Here is a 27,025-nt window from a genome sequence, read left to right on the forward strand (position 1 = left end):
TTCTTAATTCTTTAGGAGTAGTAACAGCAACATTAACCTCATTTCATATCATCATAAGAACTTTTTAACAAAGCTTAAGGAGATGGAATTGAAGGGGACAAATCTCTAAGTTTATCAGAACAGTTAATTCCGCATTCTTCATTTCTAATACTCTAAAACAAGTGGTATTAATACTCCCACCCCTTTTCAAGCTGTATCACATTTACTGAAGACAGTTCCAAATAATTTTTATATTAAATGTAATTAATTTGTTTTCATTTTGAAATGTAAGCACATGCAATTTAAGATAAGTTTATTGCCCCTTCTGAGGAAAAAAAAAAAAAGCATACAAGGAGTTTGCTCTTTAATCAAGGATGATTTCTTGGGTTTTATTTTCCTGGTGCTCCCCTTATTTTTTAATGGCTTCATTATACCATGTAACTGTTAAAAGGACACAACAAGACAACAATACATTTTGCTTTATCATATTTCTTCAGAAGTATTACTAACTAAACCAGGTAAATAAGTCAATCTTCTGAAAGATAAAACACTAAGGAAAGAGCCTAAGAACATGCAAGAGGCTTCCTTTTTCCCAGCATGTGGCCCCAAATATCTCAGCACAACTAAAACAGAAATATGAGTGAAGGAGAAAAGTCTGTTAAGCAATGAAAAGGGGAAAAAAAAAATCTGACATGCATATAGCTGATTCTTGCAGCTGATAAGGTCTTTATACATCTCCTAGAGGCGTAACAGAATTGTGTTGAGTATTCACAGGTTACATTTTCAAGACCATCTCTGAGCTTGAAAAACACTATTTTCCTTTTCTTTTTTTTACACAAAGAATAAACTATCCTGATTGCAAGACTGTAGAGTTTGAGAAAACTAGAAATAGCATGAGACTTGCAATAACATCTCCAAATTGGATAACACTGAAAAATACCTGCCCAAGCACGTTGCTAGTCATATTCAACACCATTCCCTCCACAAAAGACAGAACCATCACAAGTGATGAAGTGCTGCTTTTGACAAAGACCATTACCCTCTCACTGCACCAACTACACAGACCTTAGGTTATCCTGCAGCCAGCAGAAACCATCACAGAATGATTGATGCTGGCAGGGACCTCAGGAGGTCATCTGATCCAACCGTCCTGCCCAGGCAGGGTCACCCAGGGCAGATTTTTCAGGACCAGTCCAGATGGCTTTGGAGTATCTCCAAAAAGGGAGACTCCATGACGCCTCTGGGCAAGCTGTTCCAGCACTCAGTCACACTCCCAGTAAAAGTGCTTCCTTATGGTCAGACAAGAGTCTTCTTCAGTATTTCAGTTTATGCCTGCTGCCTCTTGCCTTGTCACCGGGCACCACCAATAAGAGCCTGGCTCTATCTCCTTTACACCGTCCCTTCAGGCATGTATACACTTTACTGATAACCCCCTCAGACTTCTATTCTCCAGGCTCTCTCAGCCTCTCCTTGTATATGACATGCTCCAGTCTCTCAGCCATCTTAGTGGCCCTTTTCTGGACTCTCTCCAGTAGTCCCATCTTTCTCTTGTACTGGAGACCCCAGAAATGGACACGGTACTCCAGCTGTGGCCTTAACAGTGCTGAATAAAAGGGAAGGATCACCTAGCTCGACCTGCTGAATTCTTCCTAATGCAGCCCAGGACAGCTGGCCTTCTTTACTTCCAGGGTGCTCTGCTGCCTCATGGTCAACTTGGTGTCCAAGAGGACTCCCAGGACCATTTCTGCAAAGCTACTTTCTAGCAGGTTGGCTCCAGCATATTCTGCTGTCTGGAGGTACTCCTCCCCAGGGGAGGACTTTGCACTTTCTTTTCCTGAACTTCATGAGGTTCCTATCACCTAGCTCAGGGGTCCTCAAACTTTTTAAACAGGGACTCAGCGCACAGATAAAGTCGCAGGAGGTCATCTGCGGCTGCCTGGTTTCCCCCCGCAACCCCTGGCGGGGGGGGTTCTGTAAATACGGGGGGCTGGATTGAGGACCCTGGGGGGGCGTATCCAGCCTGCAGGCCGTAGTTTGAGCACCCCTGACCAGCTTGTCCAGGTCCCTCTGGATGAAGGCACAACCCTCTGGTGTATTGTCACAGCACTCTCCAAACTAGCCAGCTGCAACAAGGTCTTTTACCATCACATATCAACACACTCTTCATGCCAGTCCCTCTGCTGCCTTCTCCTCGTCTCTCCTCACCCAGGGTGCCCTCTCTCTTCTCTCTGCTTCTTCCTCCTCTCTCTTCCTTGGCTCTCAACCACTTAACAGAACCAGCCACAGCTGCACCTTATCTACATTGGCCAACCCTGAAGCCAACCCACAGTTGTATATTATCAATGCTAATTAACCCAGCTTCATTCTTCTACAGTGTATGAGCCACTCCTCCCAGTTTTTATATCATCAGCAAACCTGCTGAGTAACAGTCCATCCTATCACCTCGATCATTAACCAAGTTGTTGAACAGGATTGGACCCAGAACTGACCCCTGGGGTGCTCCACTAGGTACTGGCCTCCAACTAGACTTTGTTCTACTGATCACCACCCTCTGGGCCTGGCTGTCCAGTCCAGTTTTTAATCTACCTCACCATCTACTCATCTAGTCCAAATTTTATCAGCTTCTCTATGAGGAGACAGTGTTGAAAAGCGTTCTGAAGTCAAGGTAGGCAAGGTAGCTCCTCCTCATCTGTCAAACCAGCCATTTCCTCACACAAGGTTGCTGTGACTTCCCCTTTGTGAATCCATGCTGACTACTCTCAGTCACCTTCTTTGCTTCATAAGCCTGGAAATGTTTTCCAGGATTAGTTATTGCAATTTTCTCCCAGGAACTGAGGTGAGGCTGACCAGCCTGTAATTTGCTGGCTTCTCCTTGCCCTTTATGAAGATAGGAATGATAATTGCTTTCCTCCCATCCTCAGGCACCTGTCCCAATTGCCATGCTCTTTCACTCGTGATTGACAGTGGCCTCACAAGGATATCTGCCAGGCCCCCCAGCACTTGTGCGTGTATCCCATACAGTCCCATGGACTTAAGCACATTAATTTGCTTCAGTATTCCCACGCATAATCCTCTTCCACCAAGGGTAAGTTCTCCTTACTTGAGACTTTCCCCTGGCCTCTGGGACCTGGGATTTCTGAAGGCTGCTGTAGAATGAGGTGAAGACAACATTCAGCACCTTACCCTGTCCATACCCTGTGTCTCCAGGACCCCTGCCTCAGCAGCTGGCCTACATTTCCCTGTTTTTTCTTTTACTGCTTATATACTTGTAGGAAGCCCCTCTTGTTGCCTTTTGACAGCTCCAGGTGGGTTTTTGCTCTCCTAATACTGGTCTCTGCATGCTTAGACAGTATCTCCACATTCCTCCCAGATTCCCTGCCCCTGCTTCCACCTTCTGTATGCTTCCTTTTCATGTTTGAGTTTTGCTAGGAGCTCCTTGATCATCCGCACAAGCCTCCCGGCATCTTTGCCTGGCTTCCTGCTTGCTGGGACAGACTATCCTTACTTGAGCCTGGATAATGCGATTCTTGAAACAGCCAAGTTTCCCAGATCAGTCCCATGGGACCAGACCCTGGAAGGAAGAATATCTCAAGCAGAGCTCTGAAGAGGTCAGTGTCTCTTGAAAGCCAGGGTTGTGATCCTGCTTTTTGCACTACTCCCTCCTCTCAGGATCCTGAGCTCTACCATCTCAAGGTCACTGAAGTCAAGGATGCCCTTCCTTGTTTGTAAACATGAGGTCCCAGCAGTGAATGAGCTTTAATAAGCAAAACTAAAATCAAATGGTATCAAGTGTTCCCTGCTCACATCCATCACCTTCCATATTCCTTGTAGACTCTGTGTTCCCTGTTTACATAAAAATCACAGTCATAATGGTACTTTACATCCCAAAATATATTTGCTGAATTACGTGGCCTTCCAGAGGGAGAACTGACTATCTTGACCCACAGCAGTGTACTTTTTTGTACAGAAGTTCTAGTCCCACAAAGCTTGGAATATTGGTAAATCTGGCTGCAAGAGGAAGATGACTTTCAGCCTCCTGCTGCCATCTCTGTTACAGTCATTTAAAATGCCTCCTGCTGGAATCAGTGCCTTTGAGGGCCAGCAGAAGCCACTTATCCTCTGATGTACTAGAAAAGGGAAAACTGTATAGCCTCCATCTGAAAGAGATATAAATCTGCAGGATTTGAGGAAGACACTGCATCCAGTAGTGACTGGCAGTATTTACCTGGTAATAAATGAAAACATTTTGCTCTGAAAGAATCTGAAGCAGTATGGAGTAAGTGTGGAAGCCTCTGTATTTCATACTTTCAGTAGGCTTTTTACCATTATTTAAATGCAAATGAACTTACAACATTCAGAAGAAAGCTTCCTACCCGTGACTAAATGTTATATTCTTTTGCAAACACAATAACACCCCCCCACACCTCATCAGTGTATCTTAAGGTCATTTTTCTACATGACCAAGAAATTATATTATCTTTCACATCATTTATCAAGTAGAGTTAAATGCTTTTGTTTCCACTTTGAATAAACATGATAATACCTTTATTAGAAGGTATATTATTAAATAACATTCACACTAATTAATAATAGCCACACTGTCTAAATGACAGCTTACATGATAAATACCTATCAAGAAATTCAAACTGATTACAGTATCTAACAAGTGCTGCCAGATATTTTCCCCTTAGCAGTGCCTTGCACTGGTGTGCCAAATTCTAAAGTCGAAAAAAATTTTCTCTCCAAAGCATTTCCATTGCACTTAAGCTAAACATCGTCTCTTTCAATGCTATTTACTTTCCCCCTTTTTCCAGTTTCTCCTATACAGCATCACGCAGCACACAAAATTAATATTCTCATTCACACATGTGGAGTCTAGAAGTAGTACTACTACTTTGGACCTGACAAACATAGCAGTAAGAGAAAAAAAAATTCTGAAAGAAGTCACAGGATCTGTGGAACTGGGTCAATATATGTAATCTTAAAATGTCTCTAACAATTCTTTGTCAGGATGTTCGTGCAGGTCACGCAGTAAGTTCGTTATGTTAGAGAAGGTTTTGCCAACAGCCAGGTTTTAAAGTTGTCTTAAGGGCACCCAAAATGTTAAGGAGAAAAAACACAAGCAAAACACACACTATTATTCCATGAAATAGAGAACTTAGACCATTATTTGCAGACCAGTTTGATTAGTGCATTTTCTAATGAATGGTCCTGGGCATAATGCCACCATTTGTCCTGCAACATTTCTGTGAATCCCTAAAGAAAATGGCTGAATGAATTCCAACAGTTTTCCAACTAGATCCTTGTCAGCTGAACTAAAAAAAGTAGACATTTCAATATCATTCAATTGCAAAAATATTTCAGCTATGCTTCTCGTAGACAGGTTCCAGTAAATTTCATTTCTCCAAAGAGACAATTTCAACTTTGGAGGAACAGTTCTGAGTAAAAAAGCGTATTGATTTCCTGTGCCTTAGCCTGTAAGAGCATCTGTCATTTTGTTTATGAATTTGGTCACAAGAATGTGTTTCAGATTCAGCAAACATGAAAATTCTGCTTTTATTACATCATATTTATTCTGAAAACTACTTAGTAATATCATTAACACCACTTAGTGTAATTCCCACAGTATTCAGTATAGCTTCCTTAAATTACAATAAGAAATGAAGAATTTGGATTAACTAATTCCAAAATCCCACTTGTTCTTAAAATCTTGACTCTAGAAGTATCATGCTGTTTAGATCGATCAATGGGAAGTAAAGTTCACATTCACATTTTACCTGTAGCATTTATTCTTGTGCAGCTAAAAGCAGTGTAGGCAATACAATGTATTTTTTTTTTATAGCCTGGATGGAATGAATCCATCAGATTTACCTGATATATTGGAAACCAACATGAGCTAAAGTTTATAAGATTTAAATTTCTGTCAGGGGAGAACAACCAAACCAGTACTACTGATAAAATCCGAACTGCTTTACACACATTAGAAACATTACTCCTAATCCTTTTTTTTTAAGAAATGGGGGGGGGGGGGGGGGGGGAGGGGAAGAACAAGATTGAAAATCTCTTCCTGAATTATTAGAAAGTTCTAATACTGATCCTTAACTGAAGAAGCTTCCAAAATCAGAAACCACTGTCCAGCAGAGGAAAATACTTTACAGGAGAAAATTTTAGCCCATATACCCAGCAATTTAAATAGCGAATTGATCCATTTCTACTGCTTCACACAGATGTTTAGCACAAATCTAACCCATCCTGGAAGTCTTAATTTTGTCTATATAACACAACTGCTTGGAAGAGTTCAGAAAATAACACTACTTTTTCTAAAATGAGGACCAAGAGGAAGCAAAATTATGTACATTTTACTTTTAAGTGCAGGGTTTTTTTGGGAAGGTAAGCCAATCACCTAAATTGATGCTCCAACTCAAAAATCTTCAGTTTTTCATATTATATGCTTCTGTTCTGCATTATAATGCAATTATTTTTATTCAAACACCAGATAGTAAGTATAAAATTGTGAGAAAACGAAAATCAGAATTCCCTTATACCTAAGTATTTTCTCCTTACTGAGAGTAACGATACTTCACAGTTCTTCAAGCTATTTCAATCTATGCCAACTCATACTGATGTATTAACATTTTTGAAAAATAAGGCTCATTTGTGTTTCAGTCATATCATATGCCTCCCTCTGCTATTACAAAAATGAAAAATGAATGCCAGTGACACAGGTCTTATTTATGCAAACCATCTATGATATTCTTACTTTGGAGCAGAGACAGAAGGAGAAATAAAGGGCAGGTCATGGGATCCACAGACATAAAAACTGTTACTACTGACTAAATAGCTGTCTTTTCCTATGTATTCAAGTTCAGATTTTAATGTTTATACATAATGAACAATATCTTTCCTAAAGAGAAAGATTCCAAGAGTATCAGTTGTGTCAATGACTAGAACCGTTTGACTAGAGCATCTGTCTCAGCTGCCAGGTCAAGGACACAAAGCCAGTAAAAACAGAAGTTGTTTAATTTAGCAACTCTGCTGATACCAATGTCTCTGAACCCTGCAGGCGGTGTTAGCTATGCTTAGGTGCAGAGTATCCCTACTTTTTAGGGAAGATGCTTCCAGACAGCTAATACCAAATGGAAATGCACATATGGCCTCAGGAAGAATACTGGTGAAACAATGCATGAATCAAGTGCAAGCTAAAGATAAGCGCCTTCACCCCGTGAAAGAACGCGTGAAGCAGGCTAGCTGTCACACTCTGGCACTGAGCTGATAGCCACCTCATAATGCAGCAGGAATGACAACAGAAATTACAATTTAGTAGCTAAACAAAGAGTACAGAAAAAAAAGTAGAATGCAGCAAGTAGGATGTAAATTACAAATGAAGCCTGTTTTCAAATACCTGTTTTGACTTGTTCTGTAAAATATTCAGGTTTTTTGGCAAATGAAAAATTAAAACTGTTAAAAGATGAGAGGCAGAGCTGCACATGAAAAGCCAAGAGAAAACAGGTACAACTCCCAGGATAAAGAATTAATCCAAACCATTTCAGTTTGAAAATGTTTGCTCCATGTATGTGACAACAACACTGCAAATATTTCTAATGGACCTGTGGCCAGCAGCTGTTTAAACTGCAGATTTTAAACAAAGACCTCAATAACATCAGAACAAAAACATGTTTTTGTACTTAGGGCATCTCATTACTATAAAAAACAAATATCAAAGCATTCCTGTTAGTGTGGAATAAGATTATTTCTTTTTCATCTATTTTAAATAGGGTCACCTTCTGCGATGGAATTTAGGTGTTTTCACTAGTGCTTAAAATGTAATAGCACTCTCCACAAACAAAAGCCAAAAGGAAAGGAAGAAAAACATTACACAGGCTAACACTCGGCTTAGGTATAATGGTTAAAAACTCGCTAATAACCATCAAGAATTATGTCAGCATTATTTCTTGACTGAAACACAGCACATCTGGCAATGCAGCACCCTCAAGTACACTCCTGATTCTCAACTGCCAAAGCAGCACAGCCTCAAAAGCGAAAGAACAAGCTATTGACTCACCCTTACACCTTTACACAGCATCTGAACGAGTTCTGGTGATCTCCCACTCAAAGATATCCAAAATATCTGCTGTTCTCAACAGCATTTGAAACGCAAGCAAGCCAAAAAAAGTATTGAATGTCAATCTTTCCCACAGTTTATACATAAATAGCTGGAAAGCATGTCCTTGCCAAGTAGATAAGTCATCAGAAACCACAAAGAATATGTTTCAAGGGGTAGAAGAAGCAGCATATCATCTGAGAGACATCACTAGAGAAAGACTCATAAAAAACTATTAGACTTCTGCATACAATTCTCTTGCCTGAAAGAATATAAAACACACCAGTGTAGTATATCCACTTCTTAGCTTTTTTTATTATTTTAGTAATGCTGTTTTTCAACACACTTGGTCCTGACTAAACAGATTTAAAGATTCATCAATTCCAAGACGATAAAGGATTATTGTGATTATCTAGTCTGACTTCCTGCAGGGCACATGCCATAGAAGCTCGCTCAGATTGCTGCACTTCCTCTAAGATCATGTGGCAACAGATCATTTAAAATACAATCCAGTCTTGTTTTAAAGATATCTGTAATAAAGCAGCAACTGCTTTCCATGATTCATTTATTGTTAATTACCTTCATTATTAAAATGGCTTAATTCCTATTGGAAATGTACATGGCTTCAGTTTGTAAATACTGAGCTTTGTTGTATCTTTTTTTGATAGAATTGACAGATTTTTAACAGATTACCTCAATTAGCAGTCATCTACCTGAAAACTTTCTCTTTGTACCCATTTGTAAGTCATAGATAGGGTGACTCCTCACTAAACTTCTGCAGTTTGTCTGAGTAAATGTACAAAGTAGTTCCTTCACTTCTGTATTTGTCAGGTTTCTGCTGGAATATTATTCTCATTTTTACATACATACTTCTCTAGATTTATACTTTTATCATTGTACATTGAAAAGGTGGGGATAAACAGGTAATTCTTTAAAGCAATAATGAGAATATTCAGAAGACATAATAGATTCTAAAGACTGGGTTTGACTGGGTTCAGCTGTTTAAGTCTAGAAATGACAAAAGTAAGGAAAATAATTTAAATTAAAAACTTTAAGGAAAGAGGAATGGAATAATCTCTTCTCCTTGTCCATGGCAAGTAGAATAAGAAATAACAAGCTGTAAGGAAGATTCACATAGGCTTCAGAAAAAAAAAGGTCTTTAAAAGTACAGGCCACAAAAGTACTGAACTTTTTGACAGGCTGCAAAATATCCATCGTTGCAAACTTTTCTTAAAAAAAAACAGGCAAGACAAGCACATGTTGAAAATGCCATAGTTTGAAATTAACTTGCCTTAGAGGAGTTAGATGGACTAGCAGGTGACCTGAAGATCCATTCTAGGTACCTGCTCCTATCACTCCTTCCCTTGAAAGAATCAAGGATTACAGATCGTCTCTGAATCTTCCTAGCTCCTCCTGCCTCTTCTGAAGAGGACACTGCCGAATCAGTAGCAGTCGCCCAACAATCACCTCGTTTAGCCTGTACAGAGAAATTTTCAATTACCTTCCCCCTCGGCCCCCCAAGATGCCCCCCTGCCTATACAGACAAGACATCTTACCCTCTTAGCTATCAACATCAAGAAAGACTGATGTTCAACTGGTTAGCCGTAATAATGTTTCATCATGTTAAGTGTCATTGCACCTCAGGACACAAACACCATCTGTAGGTCCTTTCTATATTTGGACATGGAATAAATCCTGTTTAAATGAGCCAAGTATCTGACAGAAACTGTACAATTTCAGAAATAATCATTAACTTTCTACTTCTGCATCATCAGCAAATTTTATGAGACTGCACAATTTTTTGTGATTCTTATTAAGAGAATAGTGAATAAAAAAAAAAAAAGAGACAAGAACAGATCCCTGCAGGTCTTATTACAAGCAGCAGCACAGAATAAAAACTCTCCATTTTCAGCTGCTCTATTATCAATTCATCTGGTTTTAAACCATTTAGTAAATGCCGTATCTAATTCTGCACTGTTTCTTTAATCATAGTGTCAAGGGAGGCTTAGTTAATGCCTGTAGAAGTCCTACATTTACCGTTAACTTTATCAATGCAACTTGTAATTATATTTAAGGATGTGCGTGGTTTCTGTCTCTGACATGGTTGACAATTTCTAAAGAGGTGGCTATCACTAGAAAACATTGAAACTCAACCATAAAGTTTTAAGATTTGAGGTTAGAAAAGATAATTGGCCTGAGACAACCAGGGCACATCTCCTGGAGAACACATGCTATCAGTCATGTTGGTGAGATATGGACTGGACAAAGGGATTGCAAGTTGGGTAGGAAGTTGGCTGGACTACCAGACTCAAAGGGTGGTCATGAACAGCACATAGGTCAACTTGTGGCTGGTTCCTAGCAGCATCCCTCAGTGTACCAAGACCTTTAGGAACAGCGTGGATACTGGAATAGAGTGCAGTCTCAGGCACTTCGCCAATGATACTAAGATTGAGGGAGCAGTCACCACACTGGAGGCTGCTATTCAGAGGAGCTTCCTCAACAAGAACCTCATCAAGTTCTTCAAGAAGTTCTTCCAAGGCAAAGTCCTCCTCAACTGGGAAGAATAACCTTACGCAACAAGGGCAGGCAGCAGCTTTATGGAAGACAACCTGTGATTCTCATGAAGAAGCTGAACAGAAGCCAGCACTGCAAGAGGGTAGCCGGCAGGTCTGGGGGAGGTAATGCTTTCCCTCTATTCACTAGTCATGAGACATCTGGAGTACTTATTTGCCACATACAAACTGCCAGATGGGAATGTTTAGAAAAGAGGGATCCAGATTCCTCTCAGAGGTGCACCAGAGTAGGAATAAAGGCAACAGACTCTGGAAATACCTACTAGATAAATGGAAAACATTTTTCCCTTTGTGGGTGGTCAAAATTTAGAACAGATTTTTGCCCAGAGAGGTTGTGGGATCTTTACAAATATTCAAAACTCAACTGGACAAGATCCTCAACAACCTGCTTTAATAGGTTCTGCTTTCAGGAGGAGGTTGCACTGGAGACCCCCAGAAGTTCCAGTCTACTGGATTCTATGATTCTATGCCTGTGAAATTTAAGACACAGCAGTAAAACTCCCCAGGAGCCATGAGAATGTCCTTTGCCTGGTTCTGTCTTACTTTTAAGCCAAAACTCTATGATGGAAGCAACATGCACAGCGGTAATAAAGTTCCACAATGGAAGAGTTTGAGATAACTGGTATAATAAACCCTGCCATTTTATTATTGCCAACAGTATAAAACCTCTTTTTATTGGTAACCACTCAGTTATTAAAGGACAACACTGTGGCAGCACAGCCAGTTTAATCCACTAGAAAAACATGTTACTAAAAACAAAATTTGAAAAAAAAAAACCAACCCAAGTAGTCTCAAACCCCACCATTGTCTAAACCTGTTGTCTTCTTCCCACGCACTATGACTGACACTTACACAGTGAGCCCCATCAAGAATCTAATCTACCAGAAAAATGGCAACAGAATTAAAAGATGGTTAGCATCCAGCCACATAATTCCCTAATTCACACTGCACAGCCACACAGACACAGTGCGTCCGTAAATGCAGTAAGCAGCGTACATTACGAAGCCTGGCTTCTTGAAGCTCCTGCCTGTCTGAATTACTTTCTGCTTCACGATACGGATGAAATTGCACTGCAGTCCTTCCTATGGCAGGAGCAATAAAGCCACATTTTTTTCCCTTTACACAGCCTCTTATTTCCAAGAAAATTAATTTTGTGGTTGGACTGGGAACTGGTAGAGAGTCTACGTGATAGGTCAGGGGGGTAGAATAAAGAATGACAGTCAAGGGGGTTGTCTAGAGCATTCAAAGGGACACCCATCAGAAGGCCCTGGCCAGGCCAACTTGAGGACCTCTAAGGTAAGATGACTCATAAGGTACAGCTTTTGGATTTCCTCTAATAAAATGGGAGAACTCCATCAGAAATACGGTGTTTTTCACAACAACGTTCTCGGAAAAAAAACCAAAGCAACTGAGATAGTACCACTACTTGCATCAGAAAGTCACACAGAGTATGAATGTTATACACACAGTATATAAATGTTTCAGCTTATTATCCATGTGTAGGAAAATTCCTGCTTTTTTGGAGATGCCTGTGAGCTACCTAGTTATGCATTTCCCAGATCCACCTACAAAAACTGTGAAAGATGGTAGCAGAATGAAGAACTAAGGTAGTAAAAAATTGTATCTTCAAACATGGTATGGCCTTTCTAGGACAAATAAAACTGACAACTTGAAACAAAACGTTTTAGATTGTTTTACAGATTATTTTTTTTTAAGTACAGAAATGGGCCTAACGTCTGTCTTTCCTCTTTCTGCAGCTATTTCAATACTACCATTCCGTATTTCATCTAACTCAGCAATGCCATTGGTATCAATAGAAATGTCAAATCACATTTATGTTATTTCTGGAATAGTATGCTGGTAACAAAATAACTGTTAAATAGACTAATTGCATTTAGATGTGTTTCTAACGTAGATTTACATGGTGACAGCCAACAATATTACAGTGAGAGCTGACATGCCTGCAATTATTGTCAGATCTGAGACAGCAAACTCAGCAGCTACTTCCGAGTATGACACCAAAATCCAACAACAAGCCTAACTGGCTCATTAAAATCATCCTCCCGATTCTAAACTTGCAAGTGATGCTGCTATTTCTCCTAAAACAAACTGCCATTCTGTTTACATTCTGTGGCATAAGGGCCAGACAAAAATTGACAGAAAACTTATCCTTCATTTGTATCTTTTCAGCACTGCATTGGCCACAATATTTTCCTCTTTTGAAAGGCAGCTGGACATCCCCATTTCACTATTTTAGTACCTCTTCAAGTAATAACTAAAATGTCTCTGTACACCATTTTTTGTCAGCTAAATTACTTGTCCTGGGATTTTTTTTAATTGCAGGAAAAGTGAAGTTAACACTTATTCTACTTGTTCCCTTTCAAAACAATTAAAGTCACAATTAAACAACAAAAAACCCCACCATAATCTAGGAAAAACTGGAAGTACCTGATAAAAATTCAGGCAATAGAAAAAAACATACTAAGCTTTCAACAAAGACTAGTACATACATCACTGGGAGTGACTGGGAAGTAACTGACAGGAACAAGGGAAAGGGAGATGAAGGAGCTAACGAGAAGCTTAACAAGAAACTGAAAAAAAAATGAAACAAAAGGGGACAAACAATGGGAGAAGAGTTAGATGGAAGAAATGGGGTAGCTGAGTTCACTGTCTAAAAGTACAAACCAAAGTTTCCCAATGTTTAGGGCAGGGTGTTGGTTTGTTTTAACATCTGAGGTCCATGGAATAACTGACCTGAGTTCTGAGAAACTTAGGGCTGCTCTTCAGAGCAGTGCTGTGCCAACACAGAGCTGATCTGCCACATTGCACATATCTTTTTAACTGAGCAGGAGACAGATGACAGGGTTTGATGTCTTCCAAAAAAGCACACAATATTTAAGTAACATGCACCTCCCTATTCAAAGTTGACAGTATAGGGGTTTTTTTTTTTAAAATAATGTATTTGAAATTTTAAGAATATACTACATCTATCTAAGGATCTAGCACATGGACCAATAACTTCCAAGATGAAAAGTTTCTGTCACCACATACACTTAAATGAAATGAAAATACTAGTAATATCTATATTGCATAGCTTTAAAGTTGTTTGGTTGTTACAAAATACTCCAAACACCTTATTTTCTTCTTCCTTCTCTTCCATTCTACCCAATATTCCATAGTCAATATTTTTATTTACTGTAATTTCATTAACTCCATGAACACATTCACAAAAACCTGCTATACACCTGTTTCTTTACAGCTTCCTTTTAATTAGTAAACACATAGGAAGGTTAAAAACAAAGCTCTGCTGCTGTTCTCTCCCAGCTTTCCCATAAAATAAGTTAACTTTGTTTTAGTAATACGAGCCACTATTCTGTGCTACATTTCAGAAATTCATTAAATCCTGTCTGAGCACGTTTCCAAGCACGTCCCTCTAATAAGAAAGTCATTCCATTTGGTAGCATCAGTAAAACCACTTACAGTCACTGGGCAGAGATCTCAGCTGCAGAGAAACTGCAGCAGCTTACCTCCCTGTAGCAGGAACCTGGCCCTCTGCACTTCAAACTGAACTTGAGCTATTCAGGTCAAAACAAAAACGTTACTACCGTACTCCTTAAAAATGGCAACTCAGTGCCTTGCCAGTATTGGCCTCATCTGCAAGATGGCCAAGGCTGCCAAGTCATATAGAGAATAAAACCTCTATGGGTTTTTTTATTAACTTTATTAACTATTACCTCAAGTTCTGAGGCTACCAGGAAAAACGAGAGGAAGGTACGTATGGATTCCAAAATAAAATGACTGCCTTCAACCCGTTACTGGCCTACGCTGACTCAAAAGAGTTTTTGTCCTGCTTTCAGCTGGAGCAGAGGTCACCTTCTGCTCAGCAGCTGGCATGGGGCTGGTGTGGGGGTCAGTGTGAGAGCAGTGCTGACAGCACACTCGTGGTCGTGGTTGTTGCCAGGTGATGTTTATACTAAATCAAGGACTTCTCAGTTTCCTGGGCCCTGCCAGCCAGAGGGCTGGGGGGCACGGGCAGCTGGGAGGGGACACAGCCAGGACAGGTGCCCCAAGCCAGCCAAAGGGATGCTCCATACCATATGACGTCATGCCGAGTATATAAACTGGGGGAAGAAGGAGGAAGAGGGAGACATCTGGCATCACGGCGTTTGTCCTCCCGAGTACCCATTCCGTGATGGAGCCCGGCTGCCCTGGGGATGGCCCAACACCCGCCTGCCCGTGGGAGTGGGGAATGTTCCCGGCTTTGCTTTGCTTGTGTGTGCGGCTTTTGCTTTACCTATTAAATTGTTCTTATCTCACCCCCGAGTTTTACATTCCTTTCCGATCCTCCTCCCCATCCCTCTGGGTTGTCGAGCGGTTGTCGGCCGGGTTTAAACCATGACAGCATTAAATGCTGTCAGCAACAGAAGATATGGAAAAGTAACAGCACTAGGATCACTACTAGTACTTTAATCGTTGTATGAGAAAACACTGACAATATAAGCACCTGCACACAGTAAACTGAGCTCAAGCCAATTCATAAAAGAAACTTGTATCGTTCTTAAATCAAAGAAAGACTTCACAGGAATATCATCATCACTAACCTGCATCTTTGATAAACATCAGTGTAACGGCTCTACCCAAAGGTATTAACTGCTGGGTTAGACAAAAGAGAAACCCAAAGTCCCCCCACTGGGGTGCTGAGTGATGGCCAGGATGGCACAGCCCCTCGCCCCGCGCTGCCTGCACGGCTGCCCAGGGCTGGGGGGCAGCAGGGGCACCGGGGCAGCAGGCAAACTGCCTGTTTAGCGGCACTGCCAGCTGACATCAGCGTGGCAAGTCTGGAGAGGCATTAAGCAGCAGTCTGCCCTTCCTCCTGAAAGGATGCAACCTCAGCTTCCTCGCTGATTGCCTGCTGTTTCTTGCACAGGCTACAGAGCAAGCGTTCACAAATTCCCCATCACCTCTAAGGACACATCCGAAAGAATGAAGCAGACTTCAGTTTATCAACTGCAATTTAATTTAGATCAAACAGCTATGTGCAAATGGCAAAGCACATGAAAGATACCACTGTTCCCCCGGCTATATAAAAGCCTTTGAATCCAGACTACTGTGATTTGGGAGGTGGGGGGAGCAGACGGCCTGGAAGGGGGGTACACAAAACAGGAAAAAACAAAACCCAAACCCACAACCTTCAGATAAAGATCTCTGGATTCAAGATGTTCCAAATTTGTGAAAAGTCCTTTCAGGTCAGGAGCATTCCAAAATTCATGAACAGCTTAGCAAAACACAGTGGAAAAGAATGAACACAGGTACATTAGCTTTAAGAAAGCCCTGTGAAACGTCACACGTATGTGCAATATTAACTGCTGAGGGTAGGACTTTGAGCAAAAGAATGGATTTTAAATACTATTTTAAAAAAGCAATTATATGTCTTTGGAGCCAAAGCTATTACTTCCCTGCTCACCCCAGGCGAGGGCTCCCAAGTTTCCTGGTCTCTGCACTTGCACAGCGACCACAGAAGCCGCTCTGGTGCAAGATGCCGCCTGGATGAGCAGCACCTTCAGCACCGCCTGTGCCCTGCGCCAATGGCCAGCAGCAGCAGCAGCATTTGTGTCGAAGGAAAACCAGCTGGAGACCACACCAACTGGAAGCCAGTGATACAGAGGTATACCCATAGCAGTGGCTATTATCAGAAAATAATGTAATCCTACACATGATTTGTGTCTTCCATTATTTCAGCAACAGCTTTTTCTATAATATGTATTGGATCCCATCTACATACATTGGATCTTGAGCTATTCCTGGCAGTGAGTACTGGCACTAAAAAGAAATGAGTATTTGTTTTATAAGCAGTCAGGGTGTCCTAAATTCGTTTACCTTTCGAAGTTAACTTTTCATATCATCCAATAGATTTATTTATTTTTTCCTCAAAGCCAGTATGTTATTTTTAGGGGGAAATGTACAATCATAAAGTACCTTCACTACCTGAAGAAGCTCTCACTGCACAGTACAGTGATAGCAGCTAAAGACTTTGAAATCAAACTTGGCAATCAGTACTTTTTTTATATTCAATCAATGTTTATGACTGAAACCAAAGCTGTTCTATGACCAATCAGCTAGCACAAGGCTCTGCTTCTAAATTAAAAATGAAATAAAACCAAACCACCATGAAATTTACAGCAAGATGAACATTAAAAGTAGTGAGAAGCTAAGTTACAGTTCTCACACAGAAACTTCTCCCAATTTCTTTTTTTTAATTCCTTTTATTCTAAGCAATCTTTATGTGTAAAATAGTGTGATAAAAAACTTTAGGAAACAGACAGGTGAAATTCTGAAAGAACACATTTCTCCAAATGCCATGAATCACTATTAGTTCAAAATTAAGATGCAACCATTTCAAGAATTATGTGAGTAGTTTCCAATTTATATTCATTTCCCCATTTCTCATTCCAACATTTACAAAACCCATACATTATAAGAAAATTATTCAAAGAGAAAGTAAAGTACTCAAGAAAATGAGGATAAACAGTAACTGAAATTAACCCTGGCTCCTGTACGTATGCTTTATAATAGTTTTTAATTGCATGACCATATGCAGAACCTCCTTTTATACTGACCAATAAATCTAGTCATTCTGATTTTCATTATCATTTGTGGTTCAATGTATGGTTCTTGGGGCTCAGTTTGCTAAAAATTATTCAAATCTTACCATGAAGGCAGGTAATCCCCATTCCTAATGGTTTCTACATAGCGTTCAGCATCCTGCTTCAAACCTACAACATTTTTGTGAATTTACCTGCAAGGCTAGAAGTAATATTATCTTGGGTTTAAAGACAGATTTAAGTATAAAAGTGTCCACTAATTCTTTGTGACTAGCTTGTGATACCTCCTGCAGCACTGAGCTGGAAGACGGAAGGTCACAACACCCTGGGAGGGCGCAGTGCGTTGATTCCTGTTACAGGTGGCTCTCCCCCTGTCTCGGGGTCACACTCACCAGTCACTGCAGAACAGCTGGACACGAGGAAGGTGTTTACAGCCTTGTTACCATATGGTGAGCAGCCACAAAATTAAAGGTTTTACCATAACTCTTACAGAAAATGTAGACTAAACTGAGTACACTGGCATTCCCTAGTTCTTCCCTAACTCTTTACAACCCTTTTTATACTTTTAGAACAGTTTTTTTTTACCAGTTATCTCTACAGTATATTCACAGTCATGTGGCTGGAAGTTGCAACAAGAAAGAACAAACAGGTCTTTAATAATATTGTAAAATATTTTAGTTTCATCTTAATACCTTATGCAAAATCAAGTATCTACCCATTTGCCACTTAACCACTGCGTTTTTAAAATAAGATGCATTTTTATTCCTGTTTCTTTAGAAAGACCCAATAATCAAACATGACTTCCTCTCCAGCCAAATGCAACAATGCAGAGTGACCAAATTTGGCAGCCAAGTGCCAGCTGTCCACTGCTGCAGCTATAGTGTTCATGTTCTCACTAATATATATAATATATACGCTAATTCTCATAACCCTACTTTGTCTATCCCTCCCACCTGTGAAAGATTGTTACCCATTCCCCTCAGAAAACATACACAATTATGTCATTTATACAGACAGATACTAAAATTACAGTAATTTTATTAATAAATTATTATACGTTAGTTACCTTCTCCTGTCTGTGTCTTAAGGTTAGAAGCAACAGAAGGTAACACAAATCAGGGTAAGACTGAAGGACACTCCTTGATACCACATAGACAACAGTGCCATACAAGATGCCAACAGGACAGACGTTCTTTGCTTTTCTATTAAAAAAAATAAATCTGTCTCCTATAAAATGAAATCCAACAAACTGTCTTTTTAGTTCCAGTAAATACCCACTAGGGATGATCAGCCTTTTTCCTTCTAGGCTCTATAGCACACAAGCTTGCTCACTCACTCCAAAAAGCCAGACTGCCAGTTTCTCCTACCCCCTTTTTTCCCCCTCTTATCTAATTTTCTGTTCTTTAAAAGTAAAACAAAAACAAACTGCCATGTTTCCTCAATATTTGGAAGACTCACCTTTGGAAGACTAAAATCAAACCACATTAACATTTGCCTCTACTTCAAATGCAATTCTGTAACAACATTGTATCTGGAACAATCCAGGTGGGTCTCTCCAGTTACAGATGAAGAGACTCTCAAACTCCTGTTTGGATTTCTGGATTAAAACCTTTCTTCCTTGGTCGAATGCAATTAAGTGTTCAGTATGTTTACAGTACAAAAGAAAGAGTCTGAAAGCATCTGCAGGTCAGCCACTGGTTTGCCCTGAATGAATTCTATTCTGTTTCCTTGCCAGTCATCTGTTCACAGCCAGTCTTAAACCGGCATTCAGTCAAACCGAATTCCCATGTTTTAATATTGCACATGTATTTTACGCATACACTGTATCACCGTTTTCAGCATGCGGTTGTCTGGACATTGTTCTGAAAGCAAGGAGCCCTTTGTTAACTACAAACTAGCTAAATAGTTCAAAAACGTAAAATTAATCTCAAAAAATCCCTCCACATTCCCCCACAATTTGCTATGAATTTCAGTATCGAGAAGGCAGTTATTTTCTTCTATTTACTAAAATAAAAGAGCACATTATGACCTCCCATATCAATGACTAAATAACATTCTCCTACAAAGCAAGAAAATATAAAAACACCCGGCACACAGTTTGTCATAGTAAGACTTGCCAAGGACACCAGCAGGTGACTTTCATTTAATTCTGTCTTTTATTTTTAAAACCTATTAAAATCTATCTATCTCCATAGTAACTCAAAACATCTATTCCTCCCATACAGTCTGATTAATACTTTGTAGTTTGTTTTATAGTCAACCTTTTGTATCTTTGAAAATACATAAGAATTGTCTAGTTGATCCTCATTATCTTAAATGATATCATGAATCTGTATGTGGAAGAAAACGAAAGGTGAAGTGTACTGCATATATTGCTACTTGTTATACCATTCTTGAAATCCAATAAACTAGCTGTGAGTTCTGTGGTCTTCAAAGGAAAGTAATTTTCAAACCAATTATCATAATTTTTCAAATTTTAATGATAGGACTTGCTTACAAACTAATCTTATTTTACTCTCCTAAAAACTTATGCCTACTTATAATTCCTTAAACCTCACAGAGTTCTATATATCACTATGAAAGACCAACTGCATTAAAGCTCTTAAAAATAGGGAAGGGAAAAATAATAATTATGGGAATCCTTTATAATCTTAAAATATGAAGCACTTAAACTGAACTTCAGTGAGTTAGTGCTAACGGGGAGATGTACTGAAATGGATTGCATCTCATGGCAGTGACCTAATAAATATTAAGTGTGGATTCTACATGAGGACTGTTCCACCGAAGAAATGTAGAGGTCATGACATCCACTAAAGACCTCCAAGAAACCATAGCTAATAATTTTATGTAAATGCAAGTCTCAGTTTAACATGGCATGAGAAGGACTTTTAATCAGCCTTCCACACACAACACATCTAAGCAGCATAAAAGCCTACGATTTTAGGTACAAAAACTTCTAACTGCCTAAGGTAACGAGTAGACATAAATCGCACCATGGCACTTCTATATTATGGTCTTTATTCTGGTGCCCACAATTCAAGAATGAGGTGGACAGACTGGAGCAGGTCCAAAGGAGGGCCATGAAGAGCTGGAGAACCTGCCCGATGAGGAAAGACAAAAGGAATTTGGTCTTTTCTCCCTGGAGAAGGTGGCTCAAGGGGACCTCATCACAGTATTCTAGTACATAAAGCGCAACTATGAAGAGGATGGAAGCAGTCTCTTCACAAGGAGCCACAGGGAGAAGACAAAGGGCAATGGGTATAAGTTGCACCTTAGGGAGAGGTTCCATTTCAACCTAAGACAGAAATTTTTTACAGTAAGAAAAATCGTTCACTGGAACAACCTCCCCCGGGACATGGTAGAGTCCTCATCACTGGTTGTTTTCAAGATGTGATCAGGCAGGGCACAAGATAATTTCATCTAGGCTCCTTTTCCCACAAAAGGTTGGACTAGATGATCCTCCAAGGCACCTTCCAACCTGGGCTATTCTACGATTTATCTCCAGCTTCCCCTTCCATGACTGATGGTACCCAATTATAAAAATACCCACCTCACGCATACAAAATGGAAGCATTCATCATTCTGTACACTCAGAATCACTCTGCATGTACCCTTCGCAACCCAATCAAGAAAGAGCCAACTGTTTTCTAGTAATCAAATGACAAATCTGCTAAAAGTCTCCAATTATGTTGCTAAGCAGTCAGATGTTTTCCCAGTATACTGTTTACTTCGGGAAACTGAAGAACTAGATGCTACTGGAACTGTAAATATTTACTCTTGGTTTCCTTTGTTCTGCACAGCCCTTAATGAGCCAACCAGCTGCCTCAGACCACTCCATGAAGATCCAACCTTCACTCCAAACACAGAAAGATCTAAAATTATCAATACATCCATAATACAGCCAAAATATAGAACATAGGACTATGGATAATAAAGTGATAACCTTTGAGTCTCTCTGTCGGTGTCAACTGAGGCCTGACAAGCTCCTAAGATTCTTTTTAGATATTTCTCACAATGCCTGAACAATCACCCTAAATAAATTTCCGATTCGCACGTAACCTTGAAAATTACTCAGAAAAAAGGAAAGAGGACCACATATATGTGCAACACCATTTCTGTACAGATGTCTCGGTACAAATACCTCATCTTTCCAGAAGCATGCTTGCACAGAACTCTAAGTGTGTATGAAATAAGCTCAGGCCTGACTTTAAGGAGCTCCTTCAAGAGAGATCTTCTGAAGCAGACCTCAGATGCAGCACATCTGTTTCAGATCATACCACACTTTTTTCTGTCTATATACTATAGAAAATGCATCAGCAGTTCCATGTTTTATTAGATATGAAGCAACAGGCATCTCAGAAAATGAAAATGTCTCACAAAAGACTCTACAAGAATAAACTACATTAGTGATTCAGCAAATGGTTGGTTGGTTTTTTTTTTTTACAAGGCAACTTTTGAACTAACGCTTTGATTTTAGGGACACCCTAAAACACCTAAATCAGACAGCTTCAACTGCATCCAGTCCCTTTACCCACTCTCTTTTCCTTGACAGGATCCTCAGAAAATTTAGAAGGAGCCAATAGGAAATTTCAGACTCAGCTGGCAAAAAATTCCATCTATTCCCAATGCCATTAGCTCTTACTCCTAAAACTAGACGAGCAGTCAACTCCACACTTTTATGCAGAAGGGGAGTGGGGGAAAAGTAGCAAATTACCTGTATTGATCTGACCAAATTCTAAATTGGGATATTGTGTTTGGTCTCTCTACAGTCATCTGCTATTTCAACAGAAATAGTCCTCACATCACATCTTGAACTCTAAGGAATTGTTTTTTTACTGTTAAAATAGCTACTACGCTCCAACTATGAGTTTCAGTGATCTCTTTAGCTGACTTAACTCACAGGAGTTTTGTTTGACCTAATTAATAAAAGCTCACAGAGAACTTGCAGATTCTTTATTTAGAAGTAGTATAAAAATAACAAACCTTATCAACACATACAGGGAAAGAGAGAAAGTTATTACTTTATTGGTATTATTGTGCTTGTCTCAGTGGAAGTCATACACCTGTCTGGGCAACTACCTGAGAGCCACATGCATGTATTTCACTGCAATGAATGCAATTTTGCATCTTTATCCCCCTCTGTGCCTACAGAAGTCTCCCCCAGGTTTGCTGTTGCTTTTCTGCTCTCTCTTCCTTGTTCCTCTGCAGCAGTCACAAGAACAAGCTAGGTTTCCTACAGAGAAACCAGTAATAATCCTCCTTTGCTCTCCTCCTCCACTTCATACCAAGTACAGTATTGGGCAGGGGAATCGCTGGCATCTTTTGTTTATAAGCCTTTGTAATACTGAGAAAGGATAAGCAGAACTTGTTTTTAAATTTATGAGGCTTCCCACAAAATGAAATAGGTATCTTGTCCAAATTAATCTAATGAAGAACACAGAGTATTTGAGCCAGGCAAAACAGTAGCACAAGACACAGGGTCCACACACTTAAGTGAGAATACACGTACATACGCATGTGCATGTGTATACATACCCTGGCACATACACAAACACACCTGGTCGGCTGTGGTTATCAGGAATCCTACCCAGGTTATGGGCAGCTCAGCGTACACGGCGCTCAGAGCACTGATTTTAAACCCTCAGTTCCCATGAACTCCCTACCAAAGATTTTGTACAACTGCAGTGGAAGCAGGAAAATCCAAAACAAGTAGGTTAAATAGAACAGTGGCCTTTTTTTGACAGAAAGTAGTTACTAAGTCTTACTGCTTTTGTGCTCAGGAGCCTGGATACAGGCAGATCAGAAAGCAAAGAACTGCTTTTTTATTTTCCAGTGTCATGTCACTGTATCAATCTGCAGACAGACTACACACGCAAATAGGGGAAAAAAAAATGTGCTCTTTAACAAATCATGGAATGGTTTGGGTTGGAAGGAACGTTTAAGGGTCATCCAGTCCAACCTCCCCTGCAGTGAGCAGGGACATAATCTAGACCAGGTTCCTCAGAGCCCTGTCCAACCTGACCGTGAGTGTTCCCAGGTGTCCTGCTTTGGCTGGGATAGAGTTAATTTTCTTTGGTGGCTGGTGCAGTGCCGTGCTTTAGATGCAGTGTGGGAACAGTGCTGAGAGCATGCTGGTGCTGGTTTTCGTGTCGCAGGCAGTGTTTGCACTGGGTCAGGCACTTTTTGGTTCCTCAGCCCTTGCTGGCAGAAGGGCCAGAGGGGCACGGGGAGGGGACCCAGCCAGTTCAGCTGACCCAAACAAGCCAAAGAGGAATTCCTTACCATGGGACGTCATGCTCAGTATATAAACGGGGGGGCTGGCTGGGGCTTGCAGCTTGTTGCTCCAGGACCGGCTGGGCATCGGTCAGCGCATGGTGAGCAGCTGCATCGCACATCACTTGTTTTCTTTTCTCCCTTCCCTTTGGATTTCATTCCTCTCCCCTTCTCCCTCCTTTTCATTGTAACTGTCATTATTATTATTGGTTTGGTCTTATTCTATCTCAATTATTAAACTGTTCTTCTCTCAAGCCTAGGGTTTTACATTCCTTCCCGACTCTCCTCCCCGTGCCGCTGGGCGAGGGGGCGGTGAGCACCGAAGTACCGGTGGGGTTAAAACATGACACCAGGGATGGGGCAGCTACCACCTCCCTGGGCAACCTGTGCCACTGCTCCACCGTCCTCAGCATGAAAAATTCTTCATTATATCTAGTCTGAATCCACCCTCTTGTAGTTTAAAACCATCACCCCTTGTCCTATCACAACAGGCCCTGCTAAAAGGTCGTATCATCTTTACTCCTTTAAAAATATTAAATATTTTAAGTTCTATTACTGATTACTCAGTAACAAAAGAGGTGATTTTTTAGGTACGCATAGAATTTTAAACTAAGTTATCATTATTACTACAAAAAGACCCAATATAAATTACAAATTCTGTTAGCTTCCATACCAGTCTTATTTGAATCCTTTTCCAGTATGAGAAAAACCTCCTGCATTTTCAAAAATCTTACTGTTTTGTTATCATTTACAGGGTTACAATACCAGAATCCAACCACTCAGAGCAAAGCTTGACATTACAGTAAAGCAGAGCACACACCTTATATCCTTCCATTCCAAATTCATTTCAGGCACAGCCCTTCCTTGATGAACTCCCTGCACACAAACGCCTTTCTGCACAGTCTCAGCTTCTAGTCCTGCTAAGACTATCACTTCATGTTCACCTTGACAGCAAAAATTACAAAGATATCACAGCCCTGTGTAGTATAGTGAACTCAGGCTAATCTTTCCAATATATATTTCACAGATATACTAACTAAAGTTACTGCACAACTCTCATAACTCAAAGCTACTCAAGCTTCCCACACGTAGTTTCTTCTTAGTAACAGCATGGACTCTGTGGTCAGAAGGGGTTGAAGAAGATTGGCAATATTTTATACAAACTAATTTTCTACAACTGTCTCTCTAAAAGTTGTGCTTCACTCTGCCCTTCTATTTCCCACCGTTGCCCTCTTCCCCCCAATTATTTTGTCATTTGAGCTATTTTATCTTGAAGCAACACAGCATCCCTCTTCAGGCAGTGTTTTAATACCTCCAGGCTTCCCGAGTATTACATTCCAGTTCTTGTTGTTTAACCGAAGGCAAATACAAGCCTTACAACATATCTCAACAATATTACTAAAGCAATTTCTTGGCATTTTTAATTGAAACAAACTTAGTCTTTCAAACAATAATCCAAGAAAGACATTTGCCAAAAAGCACAAGATGAACATTTTATCCTATTCAGAGAAGTTAAGAGGTGCGGTACTACTAAATAACCACGTGCTTACTGTTACCATCTGTAAGTACTGACCTACTGAAAGCACCTGCAGTAACTGGCATTTGAACTTTCACTACCGTAAGAAACTTTTCTACAAAGCTGACTAGGCACAGTAGCATGATAAATAACATCAATGAGATTTCTTATGTGACTCTTATTACAGTTTGGGAATAATAAAAATTTCTGCTGGTGCTGATCCAACAACAAGCACTTCCATTTAGTGTCTTAATATGTTTTAGAATATGACCTTACAGCGTAGCTCCTCACCTGAATACCAATTATAAAGTCCTAATCCCAGCTCTGCCACATCCATCTGTGTACCTCTGTACACTTCCTCAGGTTTCAAATTTACAGTTTGTAAATAGGACAGATTTCTGTTACCTACCTAACGACAGATTGTTCTTTCACATCAGAACGGCTATGGTACCACTACATCAGCAGTCCTGAACATAAGAAAACACTGAAGGTGATTAAGCACCAACAGCTTTGCCCAGGGAAGCTGCGGAGTCTCCATTTACAAGAAACTCAAAACCTGAGTGACCCTGTCCTGGACAAGCTCTGACGCTACTCGAGAAAACAGCTGAACGAGATGATGTCAAGAGGTCCCTTCCAACCTACACAATTCTGTGATCACCTCTGTATTAGAAATATCTTCTTTCTGGGTAAAAATACACCACAAAATTTATTTTACTCAGACAGAACCTCTGCCAATTTCTTCTTGTCATGAAACATGCCTCCTTCCAAAGTTCCATGAAAACAGTAAATTCTTCTGCCAATTTCTTCTTGTCATGAAATATGCCTCCTTCCAAAGTTCCATGAAAACAGTAAATTCTTTGCCCTGTTATTTAAGAATACAATAATGCTGTGTGCAATGTTATAATAACTATAATGAGCTAGAACAGAAAGCAGTCCCAGAAAGAAAATTACTAAGTGAAAGTTTATAGCTAGAGCTTTCTCTCTCCCTTCCCTCAAGGAACTCCTTTTAACAATAAACCCAAAACAGATTAGTAGAAAGGAAGTGCAACTCATTTGTAGGTAAAATGTTTCCCCTTTCTCCAATTCAGTACCATTGTCCGTGTTACTGTTGTCTTCTTCATCTGACACTGGGGAGAGAGAAAATCTTACAGGAAGAAAACAGAAAAGATCGCTTTATTCACATACACCAGAGGTGTAAGTATTTGAAATGGTAAAAGAAGGAGTACTAGCTTTTAGAGTGGTATTAAAAAAGCATATATAGCATGTACCATGGCCCCCCACCCATCCCAATTAGACTGGATGCTACTTTCCAAGAAAATTTCTTCAGAGTCATATGATCCCCACAGGAGAAGTGGGAGCAACAAAAGTAAAACTAATTTCATCATAGACTTGATTGCTTTTTGAAGGGAGTACTGGCTACGCTAGTGATACGCTAGTCTCATCACTTAACTGGATCTTTTCTGGTTTTATTTCCTCAATATCTAACTGCTGCCACTTCAGATTTACATAAGGAAACAAAGCTGCTGCAGCTCTCTGTAAAGGTATTTCTCTTAAGTAAGGAAAGACACGAAATTCATGCTCATACCACCTACAGTTCTTGATCCTAATCCTACAGTTACAGCTTGTAATTGCTAAGCTAAAAAGCTAAAAGGAGAGAGAAAAAAAAACAGAAAAAAAATACTTTCAAATGTGCAAGTTTTTTATTTGCTGTTCCATGGGATTTGGCCATTAAAAAAGTAAGAGAAGAACAAAGATGAAGGCAGAAGTAGGTGACATTATGTGGCAGCAACTGAAAATTAAGTATGAAACTCAATACACTTATCTTGAGTGTTTATTTTTAATAAGTGAAGAAAAAATCATATAAAAAAACCCTTTAAGTTCTTCTTCTTTCAAACTCTAGATGCTAAAACAAATACTCACAAACTGTGTTGAATATTTCTTTTGATGGGACTTACAGCCTTCCATTGTGTGTTACTAAACA

The 27,025-nt window shown here is 40.0% G+C and overlaps 1 protein-coding gene across 12 annotated transcripts in view; it reads right to left on the minus strand.

Moving 5' to 3' along the window:
- Positions 1-27,025, minus strand: part of DOCK3 (dedicator of cytokinesis 3) — a 225,308-nt gene that overhangs the window by 160,416 nt on the left and 37,867 nt on the right. The window lies entirely within an intron of this gene.

This window comes from Falco biarmicus, chromosome 4 (genome assembly GCF_023638135.1).
Source record: "Falco biarmicus isolate bFalBia1 chromosome 4, bFalBia1.pri, whole genome shotgun sequence".
Classification (NCBI taxonomy): Eukaryota; Metazoa; Chordata; class Aves; order Falconiformes; family Falconidae; genus Falco; species Falco biarmicus.